This window comes from Bubalus kerabau, chromosome 1 (genome assembly GCF_029407905.1).
Source record: "Bubalus kerabau isolate K-KA32 ecotype Philippines breed swamp buffalo chromosome 1, PCC_UOA_SB_1v2, whole genome shotgun sequence".
In the NCBI taxonomy this organism is placed as follows: Eukaryota; Metazoa; Chordata; class Mammalia; order Artiodactyla; family Bovidae; genus Bubalus; species Bubalus kerabau.
Genome location: NC_073624.1, coordinates 123,538,345 through 123,555,713, shown reverse-complemented (window position 1 = coordinate 123,555,713; position 17,369 = coordinate 123,538,345). Strand labels below are relative to the sequence as shown.

The following is a 17,369-nucleotide window of genomic DNA, read 5'->3' as shown; positions in this document are numbered from 1 at the left end:
AACAGTCTTATGGACTCTGTGAGAGAGGGAGAGGGTGGGAAGATTTGGGAGAATGGCATTGAAACATGTAAAATATCATGTATGAAACGAGTTGCCAGTCCAGGTTCGATGCACGATACTGGATGCTTGGGGCTGGTGCACTGGGACGACCCAGAGGGATGGAATGGGGAGGGAGGAGGGAGAAGGGTTCAGGATGGGGAACACATGTATACCTGTGGCAGATTCATTTTGATATTTGGCAAAACTAATACAATTATGTAAAGTTTAAAAATAAAATAAAATTAAAAAAATAAAAAATAAAAGCAAAAATAAACAAATGGGACCTAATTAAACTTAAAAGCTTCTGCACAACAAAGGAAACTATTAGCAAGGTGAAAAGGCAGCCTTCAGAATGGGAGAAAATAATAGCAAATGAAGCAACTGACAAACAACTAATCTCAAAAATATACAAGCAACTCCTACAGCTCAACTCCAGAAAAATAAATGACCCAATCAAAAAATGGGCCAAAGAACTAAATAGACATTTCTCCAAAGAAGACATACAGATGGCTAACAAACACATGAAAAGATGCTCAACATCACTCATTATCTGAGAAATGCAAATCAAAACCACTATGAGGTACCATTTCACGCCAGTCAGAATGGCTGTGATCCAAAAGACTACAAGCAATAAATGCTGGAGAGGGTGTGGAGAAAAGGGAACCCTCTTACACTGTTGGTGGGAATGCAAACTAGTACAGCCACTATGGAGAACAGTGTGGAGATTCCTTAAAAAACTGGAAATAGAACTGCCTTATGATCCAGCAATCCCACTGCTGGGCATACACACTGAGGAAACCAGAAGGGAAAGAGACACGTGTATCCCAATGTTCATCGCAGCACTGTTTATAATAGCCAGGACATGGAAGCAACCTAGATGTCCATCAGCAGATGAATGGATAAGAAAGCGGTGGTACATATACACAATGGAGTATTACTCAGCCATTAAAAAGAATACATTTGAATCAGTTCTAATGAGGTGGATGAAACTGGAGCCTATTATACAGAGTGAAGTAAGCCAGAAAGAAAAACACCAATACGGTATACTAACGCATATATATGGAATTTAGGGAGATGTTAACAATAACCCTGAGTACGAGACAGCAAAAGAGACACTGATGTACAGATCAGTCTTATGGACTCTGTGGGAGAGGGAGAGGGTGGGGAGATTTGGGAGAATGGCATTGAAACATGTATAATATCATGTATGAAACGAGTTGCCAGTCCAGGTTCGATGCACGATACTGGATGCTTGGGGCTGGTGCACTGGGATGACCCAGAAGGAGGGTACAGGGAGGGAGGAGGGAGGAGGGTTCAGGATGGGGAGCACGGGTATACCTGTGGCGGATTCATTTCGATGTTTGGCAAAACTAAAACAATATTGTAAAGTTTAAAATTTAAAAAAAAAAAGATTAAAAAATAAAAAATTAAAAAAAATTAAAAAGAAAAGAAATGTTCATGAAACTCTTGCCAAATCATTTATTTTCCCTCAGTCCACACCTGTGATCTTATGGGGAGTTGGCAGAGGAGGAAACGTGATTGCATCTGTTTGCATTTAGTTCTACAAGAAAATTTGGCACTGACTGAACATGGACTATTATAGCATTACAGCCTCAAACATGAATATTTCCAAAAGGAAAACTTCCGCCAATGCATTTGATTGTCTAGTTTGTATAGACCACAAGATGTCTAGATGTGTAGGTCTATTCCAGTTCGTGACATTTGGTTTCACTGAATGTTTAACTTTAGAAACCATAGAATAAAAGGCATGAAATAATTTTTTTTTTCAGGTTCCATACTGTACAGAAACCAAACTAGTCCATCAAAAACCCACACATACAAGACAGATACAGATTTTTATGGCCAACATCTCAGCTGAGGTCCTAGTTCACAGCCAGCATCAACTTTCAGGCATGTAATTTAAGGTGATAAGCAATTTCAGCTGCCAGTTAATTAACTTTTGAATTTTCTAAGCTGCAACCCCAGACATCACAGAGCAAAGATAAGCCATCTTCACTATGTCTAAATTCTTGATCCCAATCACAGAAACAAGGGCTAATTCAGTATTGCATAACTTTCATACATTTAGTTACATACTTCTATTTTAGTTTTTAAGTTTGGATTATTAATTTTACAATCTATTCTTAGTGTTACAGATTATTCAATAAAGATTGCAACCTGAACTAGAAGAGAAACTAGCATTGTCCAGAATGTTCAGGATTTGTATTTCCTTTTTGGGAGAGAAAGATGGAGACTATCTTTGTAGAAACATCTTGTTTGGTAAAAGCATAGAGATACTATTGGTTTTTGTAAGGAGGTCCAAATTTAACATAGAGGAGTGTTTATAAACAGTAGCAAAAGGAGTTAAATGTTGTACTCATGTACTTATTAGCCTCAGCTCAATAATCGACCTTTAAATGTTCTCTGAGATGCTGGGAATAAAATTTCACAATATTTTTCCTTTAGCAGATGACTTCCTATTAGTTTATGTCATTAAGAGCACACTAGAATAAGATTGGAAGTCCAAAAGAGAGAATTAGAAAATTAGCTATAAGATACTAGAGAATTTACATTTCAGTAATTAAGGATGCTTATTTAATATTAGTCTGATATTTTAAGAGAGCTTCTTTGGTAGCTCAGATGGTAAAGAATCTGCCTGGAATACTGGAGACCTAGTTCCAATCCCTGGGTCAAGAAGATCCCCTGGAGAAGGGAATGGCTACCCACTTCAGTATTCTGGTCTGGAGAATTCCATGGGCAGAGGAGCATGGTGGGCTACAGTCTATGGGTTTGCAAAGAGTCAGACACAACTGAATGACTAACACTTTCACTTTCATTTTAAGAATTGACAAAATAATTTTACTCAAATTTAGTAAACATCCACTTCCCACTACCCACCACCTACCATTTCCTATAAATTAAGCATTTCAAAGAAAGAAAGAAAGAATATATATATATATATATATATATATATCTCACAGTCAAAATACAATGTCAAATTAAGGAATTCTTGAGACAGGTATGAGAAGAGCAAAGGGGAAAAATAAACATGAAAAAATCAAATTTCCCAAGCTAGAGAGATCTGAGAAAATGCTGAAGATTCTGTAGCCAGCTTTTGCAATCACTGTAAATCTATCCAAACATTTTTTTCTCATCAATTTTATTAAATATTTTCCCTATATAGCATATATTTTTAATATGGAGCTCAGTCAGTAAATAGAATTAATTTTCTCCACTTCCCTATGATTTGTGAACATTGCTCACCTCTTAAAAACACATTGTCTATATGTATAGATTTAATATGCTACTACAAAAACTCAGAATACAATGAATAAGGTAAGAAATAATTTGAAATACCCCAGTGTCATACATGGGTATGATGTGCTAGTTTAGTTTTCCTTACTGTATTTTTTGAGTGAGCAGTTTCTGAAATTGCCATATATGCATTTCATTAAAAAATACAATAAAGATGAAAGAAATATCACAGCACAGATTTATGAAGTAGTTTTAATTTTGATAGTCTGTTAATAAAAATGAAATTACTGTAAGATATTGGTTATCTTAGGGCATTTCTTAACACTAATTACTAAGTCACAATTTTCTCTGCACTACAAAAATATAGTTAAATAATTATTTTTATTTCTTTAGTATCATTTCACAAAAATTCAGCATTCTTTTTTCATTTTGCTGCTTAAATTATAAGAATAGTTGTTATTATAGTTAAAGTAAATTTTATGCCATAAGTTCAAATTTTCTCCTAGTTGTATCAGAATATGGTTTCCTATAAAATTACCTTAATTGAATTGAATGACTCTATCCCATTTCAGGATGGCAAGGATTTTGAAGCTAGGAAATTATTAGTCAATGGAGATATACAAGCATAAACTGGGATATCCTTTGATAAGAATACGGAGGAAAGAGGAAAATATAAGAGAATCAAAATAAGACTCAATGCAATTCATTATGGATAGAATATTTTATAACTCTAACTCAACTGGGATTCTACTTGTGAATAATGTACTACTAACACTAAAGTTAGCCAAATAATTTTATGGTAATCAAAATTTAAACTAAAGAGAATAGATTTAAATGATGTATAAGGCACACTTGTTCAAATATTCTTTTTAAAAAGTGAAATGGTTATTTCACTAATTCATTGATCATCACATCTAAGTGGCTGTACAATGAATTTTTAGGTTGAATCAGGAATAGTTTCTTCCTGAGACACTCACTTTGCAGAGTCTTAGAAAATTGTATATATATTGCCCAGGGAGTAGAGTGTGAGTCAGTGATGGAACCAATGGATCTTCAGATTAAAACAAATAAATAAAACAAGTATTCTGCAATTCTTACACAAGCAAACAAACATTTTCAATCATGGGAGTCATAGAGTCATTTATTTTATGTCTATGCCTAAGGGAAATTTGGTTGAGAAGAACAGAATGTGACTTATATGACAATGTAAGAATTAATTAGCCTTTGAATATTCTAAGAAATCGTGTTCCCAGAGGCATTTCTAAACAGAGCTTCACAAAAAGCCTCCCACCTTGCTGTCCAAGGTCACGTCCCTGGAGCTGTGGACATTGCCTATCTTAGCAGAGCTTCTATTCTGCTGACCGTTTTGTTTTTCTCTTATGCCACTTCATTTTCACAGATCATATACGCTCAGCCCCAAAAGTACACCCTAAAGTTCAGGTATTTAATCTCTTACTTCATACTGAAATCCATATGTTAATGGTTTCTTTCAAGTATATAAGACTTCAGAAAATCAAATTTTATAATATCTTAAGTAGTAGAAAGTAATAATAACAATAGTTTACTGAGAGATTATTTCATGCTTCAAATTTATAATTCCATCTCACAATAATGACATAAATGGCATTACCTCTATTGTGTTAATCTGGACTTCCCTGGTGGCTCAGAAGGTAAAGCGTCTGTCTACAATGTGGGAGACCCGGGTTTGATCCCTGGGTTGGGAAGATCCCCTGAAGAAGGAAATGGCAATCCACTCCAGGACTATTGCCTAGAAAATCCCATGGACAAAGGAGTCTGGTAGGCTACAGTTCATGGGGTCGCAAAGATTCGGACACGACTGGGCGACTTTACTTTACTTACTTTACTGTTATGTTAAGAAGAACATAAAGTAATTACCAAACTAATCAGAATCCGTTTTATTATTCACTCTCAGAAAGCACTCAATTATTTTTCTCCTATTTACTAGCTGTTTGAACTAGTCACTTAACTTCTAGAGACTCATTTTTTTTTTTTAATCTTTTACCTAACAATATTCATTTATGTGTCCACCCTATCTTCTCATGGCTTGGTAGCTCATTTCTTTTTAATACTGAGGTGTATTACATTGTCTAAATGTGCCACGGTTTTGGGCTTCCCTGGTGCCTCAGCCAATGAAGAATCTGCCTGTAATGTGGGATACCTGTGTTCAGAAGATTCCCTGGAGAAGGGAATTGCAACCCACTCTAGTACTCTTGCCTGGAAAATCCCATGGATAGAGGAGCCTGGCAGGCTATAGTCCATGGGATTGCAAAGAATGGGACATAACTCTTTCACTTTATTTACTGAAGGGCATCTTAGATGCTTCAAGGTTTGGCAGTCATAAATGAAGTTGATATAAGCATCCATGTGCAAACAAATGTATTTTGCAGTCAGTTTGCTTGTTCTTTTCTAGATCACATTTGTCTTTTGCTGATTTTATTTACTTTTTTCCTAAGTGTATAAGGTAAGGTCTTTGGTTTTGACTTCCATTCACTTATCAGTTTTAGATAAGTAGGAGTGGGTGAATATTTACACATTTTAATTTAGTTCCTCAAGTTTTATGCAGAATGTTTTTAAAATCTGGTCAGTAGGTATAATATACGTTAGTCTGAATTTTTGCTTCTTCCTCTGTCTACACTAATTACTATTATTATTTTTCCCCCTAAGGGAAGTCAGGACAGTTGACCCAGAAACTACTTTAAAACATAACCTACATACTCGTATTTTTTGTTGCTGTTGTTGTTGCACAATTCATTTCTCAATGACTCTAGGGAATGTATATATGAAAGTTCTATCAGAAATTGTAAACGTTACTTTAATTTTAGATTTCAACTTCTCCAGTACCACAGAATCAATATCAGTACATGATTTGACCCCTAAGTGCAATGTTTTTAATAAAATTATAATTAAAATATATTTGCTTATAATTCACTGATCCATTACATCTCATTACATAATGAAAGTCATTTATGACAAACTCATAGGAAACATCATGCTCAATGGTGAAAACGGAGAGTCTTTTTGCTAAATCAGAAATGAAACAAGCCTGCCCACTCTCACCACTTCTATTTAACATAGTGTTTGAAGTCCCACACAACAATCAGACTAGAAGAAGAAATAAAAGCTATCCACACTTAAAGTGAAGAAGTAAAAGTCACTCTTTGCAGATGACATAACTTTATATAGAAAACTCCAAAGTCTCTACCTTTAAAATATTAGAAAAATGAACTAGCAAAAGTTACCAGATTTAAGATTTGTATATACCTGTTGAATGTCTATACACTAATAATGAATTAACAAAGAGGGACAATATATATTTTTTAATTCCTGGTTAAAATCACATCAAAAAGAATAAACTATCTAGTAATAAACTTAATGAAGAAAGTAAAAAGCCTACACTCTGAAAAAGAAAAGAAAGAGAAAATGATGGGAGAAATTGTAGAAAATGCAAATAAATGAAAACACATCACAGGCTCTTGGATTAGAATAATTAATATTGTTAAAATGTCTATAATATTCAATATAATCTAGAAATATAGTACAATTCCTATCAAAATACCAATGAAATTTTTACAGAACTAGAACAAATAATTCTAAAATTCATATGAAACCAAAAGACCCCAAATTAACAAAGCAAACTTGAACAAAAACAAAAGCAAAAAAAACCCTGAAGGTATCACAATTCCACTCTTCATACAATATTCAAAGCAACAGTACATGAAATGCATGGTATTGATACAAAAACAGACATATGGATCAATGGAACATAACAGACAGCACAGAAATGAACCTATGGACACCTATGGGCAATTATCTTCCACATAAATGCCAAAAACAAATAATGGGGGGAAATATAGTTTCTTCTGCATTCCCTATCTGATATATCGTGGGATTTATGCTAATATTTAGTCTTTCTGATATATTATTAATAAATAAGGGGAATTTTATATACAAGAGAACAATATATACATTCATATTAAAAGGAAAATACAGAGTCTTTGAATTTAATTTCATAAATGTTAAATTACAGCTTAATTTGTCTCGGATTTATTATGAAAAACTTCAGGGGTACAAATAAATAGAAAGACATATAATTTTTGCCTCAGTCTAACAGGGAAAATGCAATTCACACACACACACACACACACACACAAAGTAGTATGGGGTTTGGATTATTTCATATACAGTAAAAGTACAGCTAAAAACCAATAAAAGGAAAAGAAAAGCAAAAAGGAAATACTTCTGGTCTATTTCAGTTCAATTCAGTCACTCAGTCGTGTCCGTCTCTTTGCGACCCCATGGACTGCAGCACGCCAGGCCTCTCTGTCCATCACCTACTCCCAGAGGCCACCCAAAACCATGTCCATTGAGTCGGTGATGCCTTCCAACCATCTCATCCTCTGTTGTCCGCTTCTCCTGCCCTCAATCTTTCCCAGTATCCCAGTCTTTTCCAATGAGTCAACTCTTCACATCAGGTGGCCAAAGTATTGGAATTTCAGCTTCAACATCAGTCCTTCCAATGAACACCCAGGACTGGTATCCTTTAGGATGGACTGGTTGGATCTCCTTGCAGTCCAAGGGACTCTCAAGAGTCTTCTCCAACATCACAGCTCAAAAGCATCAATTCTTTGGCACCCAGCTTCCTTCACAGTCCAACTCCAACATCCATACATGACCACTGGAAAAAAACATAGCCTTGACTAGACAGGCCTTTGTTGACAAAGTGATGTCTCTGATTTTTAATATGCTGTCTAGCTTGGTCATAACTTTCCTTCCAAGGAGTAAGCATCTTTTAATTTCATGGCTGTAGTCACCATCTGCAGTATTTTTGAGCCCCCCAAAATAAAGTCTGACACTGTTTCCACTGTTTCCCCATCTATTTCCCATGAAGTGATGGGACCAGATGCCATGATCTTTGTTTTCTGAATGTTGAGCTTTAAGCCAACTTTTTCACTCTCCTCTCCTTTTTCACTTTCATCAAGAGGCCCTTTAGTTCTTCTTCACTTTCTGCCATAAGGGTGGTTTCATCTGCATATCTGAGATTATTGATATTTCTTCCAGCAATCTTGATTCCAGCTTCTGCTTTCTCTAGCCCAGCATTTCTCATGATGTACTCTGCATATAAGTTAAATAAGCAGGGTGACAATATACAGCCTTGACATACTCCTTTTCCTATTTGGAACTAGTCTGTTCTATGTCCAGTTCTGACTGTTGCTTCCTGACCTGTATACAGGTTTCTCAAGAGGCAGGTGAGGTGGTCTGCTATTCCTATCTCCTTCAGAATTTTCCACAGTTTATTGTGATCCACACAGTCAAAGGCTTTGGCATAGTCAGTAAAGCAGAAATAGATGTTTTTCTGGAACTCTCTTGCTTTTTTGATAATCCAACAGATGTTGGCAATTTAATCTCTGGTTCCTTTGACTGTTCTAAAACCAGCTTGAACATTTGGAAGTTCACAGTTCATGTATTGCTGAAGCCTACTTGGAGAATTTTGAGCATTATTTTACTAGCGTGTGAGATGAGTGAAATTGTGCAGTAGTTTGAGAATTCTTTGGCATTGCCGTTCTTTGGGATTGGAATGAAAACTGACCTTTTCCAGTCCTGTCGCCATTGCTGAGTGTTCCAAATTTGCTGGCATATTGAATGCAGCACTTTCACAGCATCATCTTTCAGGATTTGGAATAGCTCAACTGGAATTCCATCACCTCCACTAGCTTTGTTTGTAGTGATGCTTCCTAAGGCCCACTTGACTTCACATTCCAGGATGTCTGGCTCTAGATGAATGATCACGCCATCATGATTATCTGGGTCATGAAGAACTTTTTTGTACTGTTCTCTCTGTATATTCTTGTCATCTCTTTTTAATATCTTCTGTTTCTGTTAGGTTCCTACCATTTCTGTCCATTACTGGTTTATTTATAGATCTGCAAAATATTCCTGAATAAGATAATATCTGAAATGTGAATAATATTTATGACATGAACCCTAAAACATAAGAGTGGAGGGATCCTAGTCAGAGAAAATAGAAGAAAAACAGTCATGGATTGCCAGATTTTAGGGTCAGTTTAGAGAATGTAAGGGTCCCAGTGTAGCTGGATAAAAGCTTCTAATGAGAGGGAATTGAGGGGTAAAAGATGAAGAAACAAGAAAGAATCTACTATGAGTTTATTATTGCCAAATCTGGTGCAAAGCACCTAGTATGAGTTTCTTGTAGCCATACCCCAAGCAAAATTTAACTGATGGTGGCCCAATTAATATTTAATTTTATGAAGCATAATATTATCTCATTTCATAGATATTCATTTTCAAAAACAATATAATTAGAACAAATTTCCAAGACAAAGGCATAAAACCAAACAAATTGAGAAGTCATCCAGGTTTCCTTGACTACCCAGTCTCTTTGTAACTCCATAATTTCTTTCAATGTGATGACTTATGAAATTAGATAGTTATACCTAATTTTCTAATGTATGAGTGAGAAGGTTGGATTTTATTCCAAGGAAAATAGGTTCCTCAGGAATTATTGGGCAGGTCAGTCATACAATAAGAGATGAGTTTTAGAAGGACAATTCTTGCATTCCTCCAGTGCTCACACACGAAACTAGCTGGGTTCTTTAAAGTGCATATTGTAGTCTGAATCACAGTAGCATGCTTCATTGGCTAACCTAATGTCAGGCATGAGAGATGGACTATAAAGAAATATGAGTGCCAAAAATTTATGCTTTCGAGCTGTGGTGTTGGAGAAGACTCTTGAGAGTCTCTTGGACATCAAGGAGCTCCAACCAGTCCATCCTAAAGAAAACAAATCCTGAATATTCATTGGAAGGATTGATGATGAATCTGGAACTCCAAAACTTTGGCCACCTGATGTGAAGAACTGACTCATTGGAAAAGACCCTGATGCTGGGAAAGATTGAAGGCAGGAGGAGAAGTAGACAGCAGAGGATGAGATGGTTGGATGGCATCATCGACTCAATGAACATGAGTTTGACTAAACTCCAGGAGTTGGTGATGGACAGGGAAGCCTGGTGTGCTGCAGTCCATGGGGTTGCAAAGAGTTGGACATGACTGAGGGACTGAACTGAATGCCGGAAGACATTTATTTCAATTCCTCAAAGAAATGGTATATGTTTTCTTCTAATACCTCAAAGGACACAGGTCCTAGAGATGAGACATGAATTCTAAATCATAATGAGTATCACCCTATTTACTTTAAATCTGAATGTGCCACTTTAGCCCATGCCTTCCTCATGGTGATTTTCATCTCCATGTTTCTCAGGGTGTAGATGAGAGGGTTCAGCATGGGGGCAATCACAGTGTAAAACACAGAGATGTCCTTGTCCTTGTTCTTGCTCCCTGCAGGTAGAATGTAAGTATAGATACAGGGCACAAAGAATAAAACTACAACTGTTATGTGAGAACTACACGTTGAGAGAGATTTTTTTTGCTCTGCAGAAGAATGTGTTCTAAGGTTATATAATATGACTATATAAGAAGCTACTAGAACAAGAAATATGACAACCACCACCATTCCTGAATTTTCAATCACTAAGATACTCACAACATGAATATCTTTGCACACCAGTTTTAAAAGAGGCTTCACATCACATAGGTAGTGATCTATCTGATTAGGACCACAGAAAGGTAATTTGAGTACCATGAGAAGTAAAGCAATAGAATGCCAAAAACCCACAGCCCAGGCCAGGACCATCAACATGTCACACCTCTGTCTGTTCATGATGATCATGTAGTGCAGGGGCTTGACAATGGCGATATAGCGATCAAAACCCATGAACACCAAGATGAATATTTCCACACCTGCCAGCAAGTGGGCAGTGAAGAGCTCGGTCATAAAATTGTTATAGGAAATGTTTCTTCATGCTGCAGCTAAGTCCCTGATTAGCCTGGGGACCACAGTGGAGGTGTAGCTGAAATCCATGAAGGAGAGGTGACAAAGGAAGTAGTACATCAGTTGTTGCATTAGATGGCTGCAGGTGATGGTGAGAAAGATGATGAAATTCCCCATTAAGACAGCCAGATAACAGAGCAGGAACAAGAAGAGGAACAGTAACTCTATTTTCTTATTTTCCCACAACCCTATGAAAACAAATTCTGTGACATTGTTTTGGGTTTCCATGAAGTTGTGTACAGTTTGGAGGACACAACAGAAATTCAGTTCATCTAAAACAATAAAGAACATAATACATCTTTAATTTCATATTTAAAGTTTTGGATTATTGTACATTGGGCAAAGATGTAGGGCACAGAAAATTTACTATAAGCAATCTATTATTTGATATTAAGAGCAGCATATTTTGAACAATATTTAATAAAATAATAATTATGTCTGGAACATAACAACCCAACCAAGAGGTGGTATTCTGATACTCATTTTATACTTGTAAAATAAAAGCAAGAGTTTTCAGTAATTTGCACCAAGTCATTAAGAGATTAAGTTGCAATCAAACTAAGATGAACCTGACCCTGATACCAGAGTTCATGTTCTTGGGAACTATGCAACAACATTCACTGATCACAGAAATTCCAGCTTTTGTCCATCTCTATAAAAAATATAAAGTCATTCTCCATCCCAGCCTTTAGTCATCTATGTAATGGCTATTTACATATTGAAGAAAATCTCTCCACTTCTCCATGTGCATGTAAATCATGTACAAAGTCCCAATTTCAGATGAATATTCAATGGAACTAAATATTATTTTTGAAAATTTTGAAAAATGCTTTTAGTCATAGCAGAGCATACCTGTATTAGTTGAAAATATTTTCAGTGACTCTCCTTGTAGTCATGTGTGATAAAGATTCAGAACATGGAGAGACTGGAAACAGAGAAGTTAACCACAATGTAAACCATCTGAATATAGGAAGAAATGTTATTGTTACATAAAAATCCACTTTGACCTTAATTTCAATAAATGTACGTTTCAGAGGTTTCTGTTGATACTCTTTAGAGCTAGTAATTTTTTTTTTTTTTTTTTGACATTGGGCGAACTCAACACAAGGAATGACTTATTTAGTAAAACACTAAGTGCCACCTTTTGGATGTTGTAAACCAAGGAGAACAGAGTGAGTATGTTGAAAAAATCAACTTTTACCCAAAACCAAATGTTCTCCACAGTAAAATCATTGTTTTAATCAAATACTGTTAATTGTAATGAGCTGTTGTTTAATGACATCATTGAGGAACAAAGTGACATGTTAGATAGACCCATCATCTAATGATACAGTCTCACAAGTCCTGTTTGATTTTTGTTGAGCACTAAACAGTTCACCTTCTCTAAGCCTTCTTCAACTGGTAAGTGAAATCAATACTGCTGGATCTATTTTCCTTACAGCAAGAACAGAAAGTAAAATTCATACCTAGTCTATATTTATGTGGAAGACTCTGATCACAAGATATAAACAAATTTAAAGACACTTTTTTATTAAAAATATAATAGAAATTATAGAAAAACTAGAGAACCAAAAGTGTAGAAAATGCAGCGCTTAGTTTAGCATCTTTTTTGGACAGCAGTACAAGCCTTAGCATCCCTTAATATTTGAACCAGTCATGCACTACTCACAGTGGCTCAGCAGAACTTTGGAAAATACAGACTCATGGAAAAAGATCCCTCAGTGCAGGCTTTATTCTTCTTCTGGTCTTCCTTTAAACAAACAAACTAACAAACAAAAAATAGACTGCCTTGTCCCTTTCTTTGTCCCTTCCTGTTCTCTCTCACACTCTCTCTCCCTGCATCCAGCCCACACACATACCACCCTCACCCAAATACATATTTAGATACCAAGGATTTTGGGAGTGAAGGAAGAACATTGAGTCCAACTTTTCACATACCTTTCAGTTAAGGTGTTTCTTCCCAAAATCCCTCCTTCAAACTTTAAATTCTTAAAAAAAAAATCAGTGAGGAATAGTTTCAAAAGATATATCAAACTACAGTTTGAAAGAGAAAAAAACACTTAAATAAGCATATTAAGAAAGGGGATTTATAATTAAGGTCATGATTGTATATGGACAGTGTAAAAACCCATCAAGGGCAATTTGATAAAATTGTTATCAACATTTTAAGTGTTTATCATATTAATAATAAATAAACGTATCATGAAATTAACATGTATGGTTTTCATTATTTTCTGTATTTAGAGTAAAGTGTTAAGATGAAAACAGAAAGTGCAAGTGTAGTTTTCTCAGTCATGCCTGACTCTTTGAAAGCCCATGGGCTGTAGCCCTCCAGTCTCTGTCCATGGAATTCTCCAAGAAAGAATATTGGAGTGCGTTGCCATGCCCTTCTCCAGAAGATCTTCCCAATCCAGGAATCAAAACCAGGTCTCCTGTATTGCAGGCAAATTCTTTACCATCTGAGCTGCTAGGGAAGCCCAAATGTTGAGATACTATATACTAACTAATTAAATGATCTGGGCACAAAACTTTAAAAAAAAATCATTTACTGACCATTTCACCTTTACCAACACCTACTAAGGCATATAAAATTTCAATTACTATAATCAAAAATTACATAAAATTTTTCTAAATCCCAATTATTTTTATAGAAATTTAATGTGCATCTCTGCAACTAATCATAACATTGATTTCTGCAAAATTTTGCAGTCATTTGAAATTTCAGGTTGATGCTTCAGACTTTTTTTTTTTTTTTCCCTCTGAGACTGGGCTTTGAAACAGCAAATAGATAGATAATATATCTGACCCTCTCAGGAACTGTCCATCCAAAACACTCTTTGAGGAAGGCATTGCTGTATATAACTTGAATTGAAAGCACACCAAAGGAAATTAGGGGGAAAAAATTCCCACAGGCATTTTACAGCAGCCAGTGTGTATAACGTTATAATATAAGAATAAAACTACTAATATTAATGGGGTATATAAGACGGGTTTGAGGCTTCTTTCTTTAACTTAATATCTTGAGGGTTATCATAGGAATGATTCAATAACTTTATAATGTTATAGAAACTAATGAAATATTATGGATATTTATTTTCCTATCTCTCACTTCTCCTAAAATAATTTCCTCAAAAACTGAGTTTGCTGATGTTTACCAAGGTATATATAAAACACATTTAATATATTTGAAATCTTTATTATTTAATTGTGTAAATGTGGTAAGAGATAATCAGAACATGTATACTTAAAATCACTATCAAAATTTGGAAATTATTTCTCAATGCTTATTTACTCCCATTTGAAATTTAAAAGCCTTGAACAGAAATTTGTGTCAACAGGTGTCATCTAGTATTAGATTATTAATATTTTAGTTTTGTTTTGTTTTTGTTTTTGTTTTTGTTTTTTTGCTTTCCTTGGTCCCTTTTAATCCCTTTGGCAAGCAGGGTGTCAGTAGAAACTAAGGGACCAGGTGTAGTAAACTGTAGTCCTTAGTTCCTATTTCTTATCAAGTGATTTTTATGGGTCATGAAGGATCCTTCTAAGGTTTTGTTTATTTTACAATATATTTTTCCTTTTTAAATTGCTCATTTCCACTCTAGATACTCACTGTACTCTAATGTATTTAACTCTTACTAGCTTCAGGGCATTTCATATTTGTTGTACTCTCCCCACACTGTCAATATCTAGAAATAATCTTTTAATAAAGTCACCTTAAATTGTGGTGTTTGACTCTGTCTTCTCCTTGCTGCTTGATACTGGGAAGGAATAAAAGTCCTTAAATGCAAATTTAATTAAATAAGAAACAGTATTTGAAAGATCAAATAAAACTGGTAATATCTCAAAATAAGGAAAAGGGGGAGAGAAGTAAAGAAGAGAATGAGAGAAAATAGAGAAAAAAACACTTGAACCAAGAATGAAATAATGTACAGCATTGCAGAATCTATGGATTTTAACAGGGTGGTAGAAAATATTAAAAATAATTTTAATAAAAATATTGTTGAATCTAACAGAAGATACAGAAAAGCAGAATTGTTGTATATCAGCTAAAGAAATTAAATTAATTGCTAAACTTCTTGCCAAATAGAACTTCTGGTCCAATGAATTTAATAATAATTTATCATGATCATGTGGAAATTATCCCAGGACTAAAAGACTCAAAATGCAACAGTTTAATTCACTATATTAGCACAATAAAGAGAATCACAAGGTTATTTCAATAAATGCATGAAGTTAATTATAATTTTAAAATTCAATTTTATATGTATATAATATTTTTCAAACATTTCAGCAAATGAAATTGCCTAACCTAATATAGCAACTGTAGAAGACTTACAACTACCATCACTTATAATAATGAATACTTGGTAAGTTAAGACAAATAAAAGACTGTCCACTCTTATTTCTGAATTAAATCCTAAGTTCTAGACACTGTAGTGAGGTAAAAGAAAGAAACATAAGACATAGAGCTTCAAAAGGTAGGAGTAAAATTGTAATAAATATACACATATACAGATAGAATGGTTATATGATAGAAAATTCTAAGTGTTCTGTAAAGAATCTAAGGTGGACCTAGTAGTGGTAAAGAACCCATCTGCCAATGCAAGAAACACAAGAGACAGGGGTTTGATCCCTGGGTCAGCAAGATCCTCTAGAGGAAAGCACGGCAATCCATTCCAATATTCTTGCCTGGAGGAATCCCCATGGAGAGAGGAGACTGGTGGGCTATAGCCCAAGGGGTCTCAAGGAGTCTGACACAACGGAAGCGAGTTAGCATGCATGCAATCAGTTAGTTTAGCAAGTTCACAAGATATAATTTTAATATAAAAATTAAGTGCATTTCTATAATAGCAACAATTAAAAATTGAAATTAGGATCAATATCTATATAAGGCATTAATTAAAAATATGAAACTTGAGAGATAAAGTTGAGTATATAATAATATATACTTGTAGAACACTTAACCTGTATATCAAAAACAGAAAGTATTTCTTAGAAAAATTCAATACATAAGTAAGTAGATATGCCATATAGGTGAATTATAAGACATTATATTCTACCATTTTGCTTTTTAAATTTCAATGTAATTCCAATAAAATAAAACAGAATAATCAGAATAGATCAATAATCCCCTTCTGAAATATACAAGCTTAAAGAAACCTGGAATACTTTCAAAAATCTTTTGTGACCACAATAAAATCAACCACAGAAACAAGAAGATAAAAAATTATGGAGACTAAAAAACATGTTACTGAAAAACCAACGGGCTACTGATGAAATCAAAGAGGAAACTAAAAAATACCTTGAGATAAATGACAATGAAAACACAACTATACAACCTATGGGATGCAGCAAAAGTGATTCTTAAAGGGAAATTCATAGCAATACAGGTCTTCAAAAAACAATAAATAACTCAAATAAACAGTCTAATATACCACTTGAAAGGATTAGAAAAAGAAGAACATACAAAACCTAGAGTATGCAGAAGGAAGGAATAAAGGTCACATAGAAATAAATAAAATAGAGATGTAAAATAATAGAAAAGTAATAAAACCAAGAGCAGGTTCATTGAAAAAATAAACAAAATAGACAAACCTCTGGCCAAGCTCATGAAGAAGAAAACAGACAGGATCCAAATAAACAAAATAAGAAATGAAAGGTGAGAAATAACAAACAATACCACTGTAATACAAAAGTATGTAAGTGAATACTAAGAATAATTATATGCCAATAAATTGGACAAAGTAGAAGAAATGAACACATTTCTAGAAACATATGATACACAAAAACAGAATCAAGGGAAAATAAATAAATTGAACACACCTATCACTAGAAGTGAAACAGAATCTGTTAAGAAGAAAAAAAAAAAAAAGTAAGAAAAGAAGAATCTCCCAGCAAAAAAAATAAATAAATAAATAAAATCCAGTCCCAGAAGGCTTCACTGGGAAACTCTACCAGACAAAAAAGAACTTACACTAATCCTTCTCAAACTCTTCCAAACGATTGAAGAGGAGGGAACCCACCCAAAATCATTGTATTAAGCCATCATCACACTGAAATCAAAATCAGACAAAGACAGTACCAAAAAGAAATTATAGCCCGATATCTTTTTTTTTTCTCTTTTTTTTTTATTTTTATTTTTTTCTTTACA

General features: G+C 34.5%; 1 pseudogene; it reads right to left on the bottom strand.

The window, feature by feature from the left end:
* Positions 1–10,519: 10,519 nt before the first annotated feature.
* Positions 10,520–11,449, bottom strand: LOC129657469 (olfactory receptor 4P4-like; annotated as a pseudogene).
* Between the last annotated feature and the right edge of the window lie 5,920 nt (positions 11,450–17,369).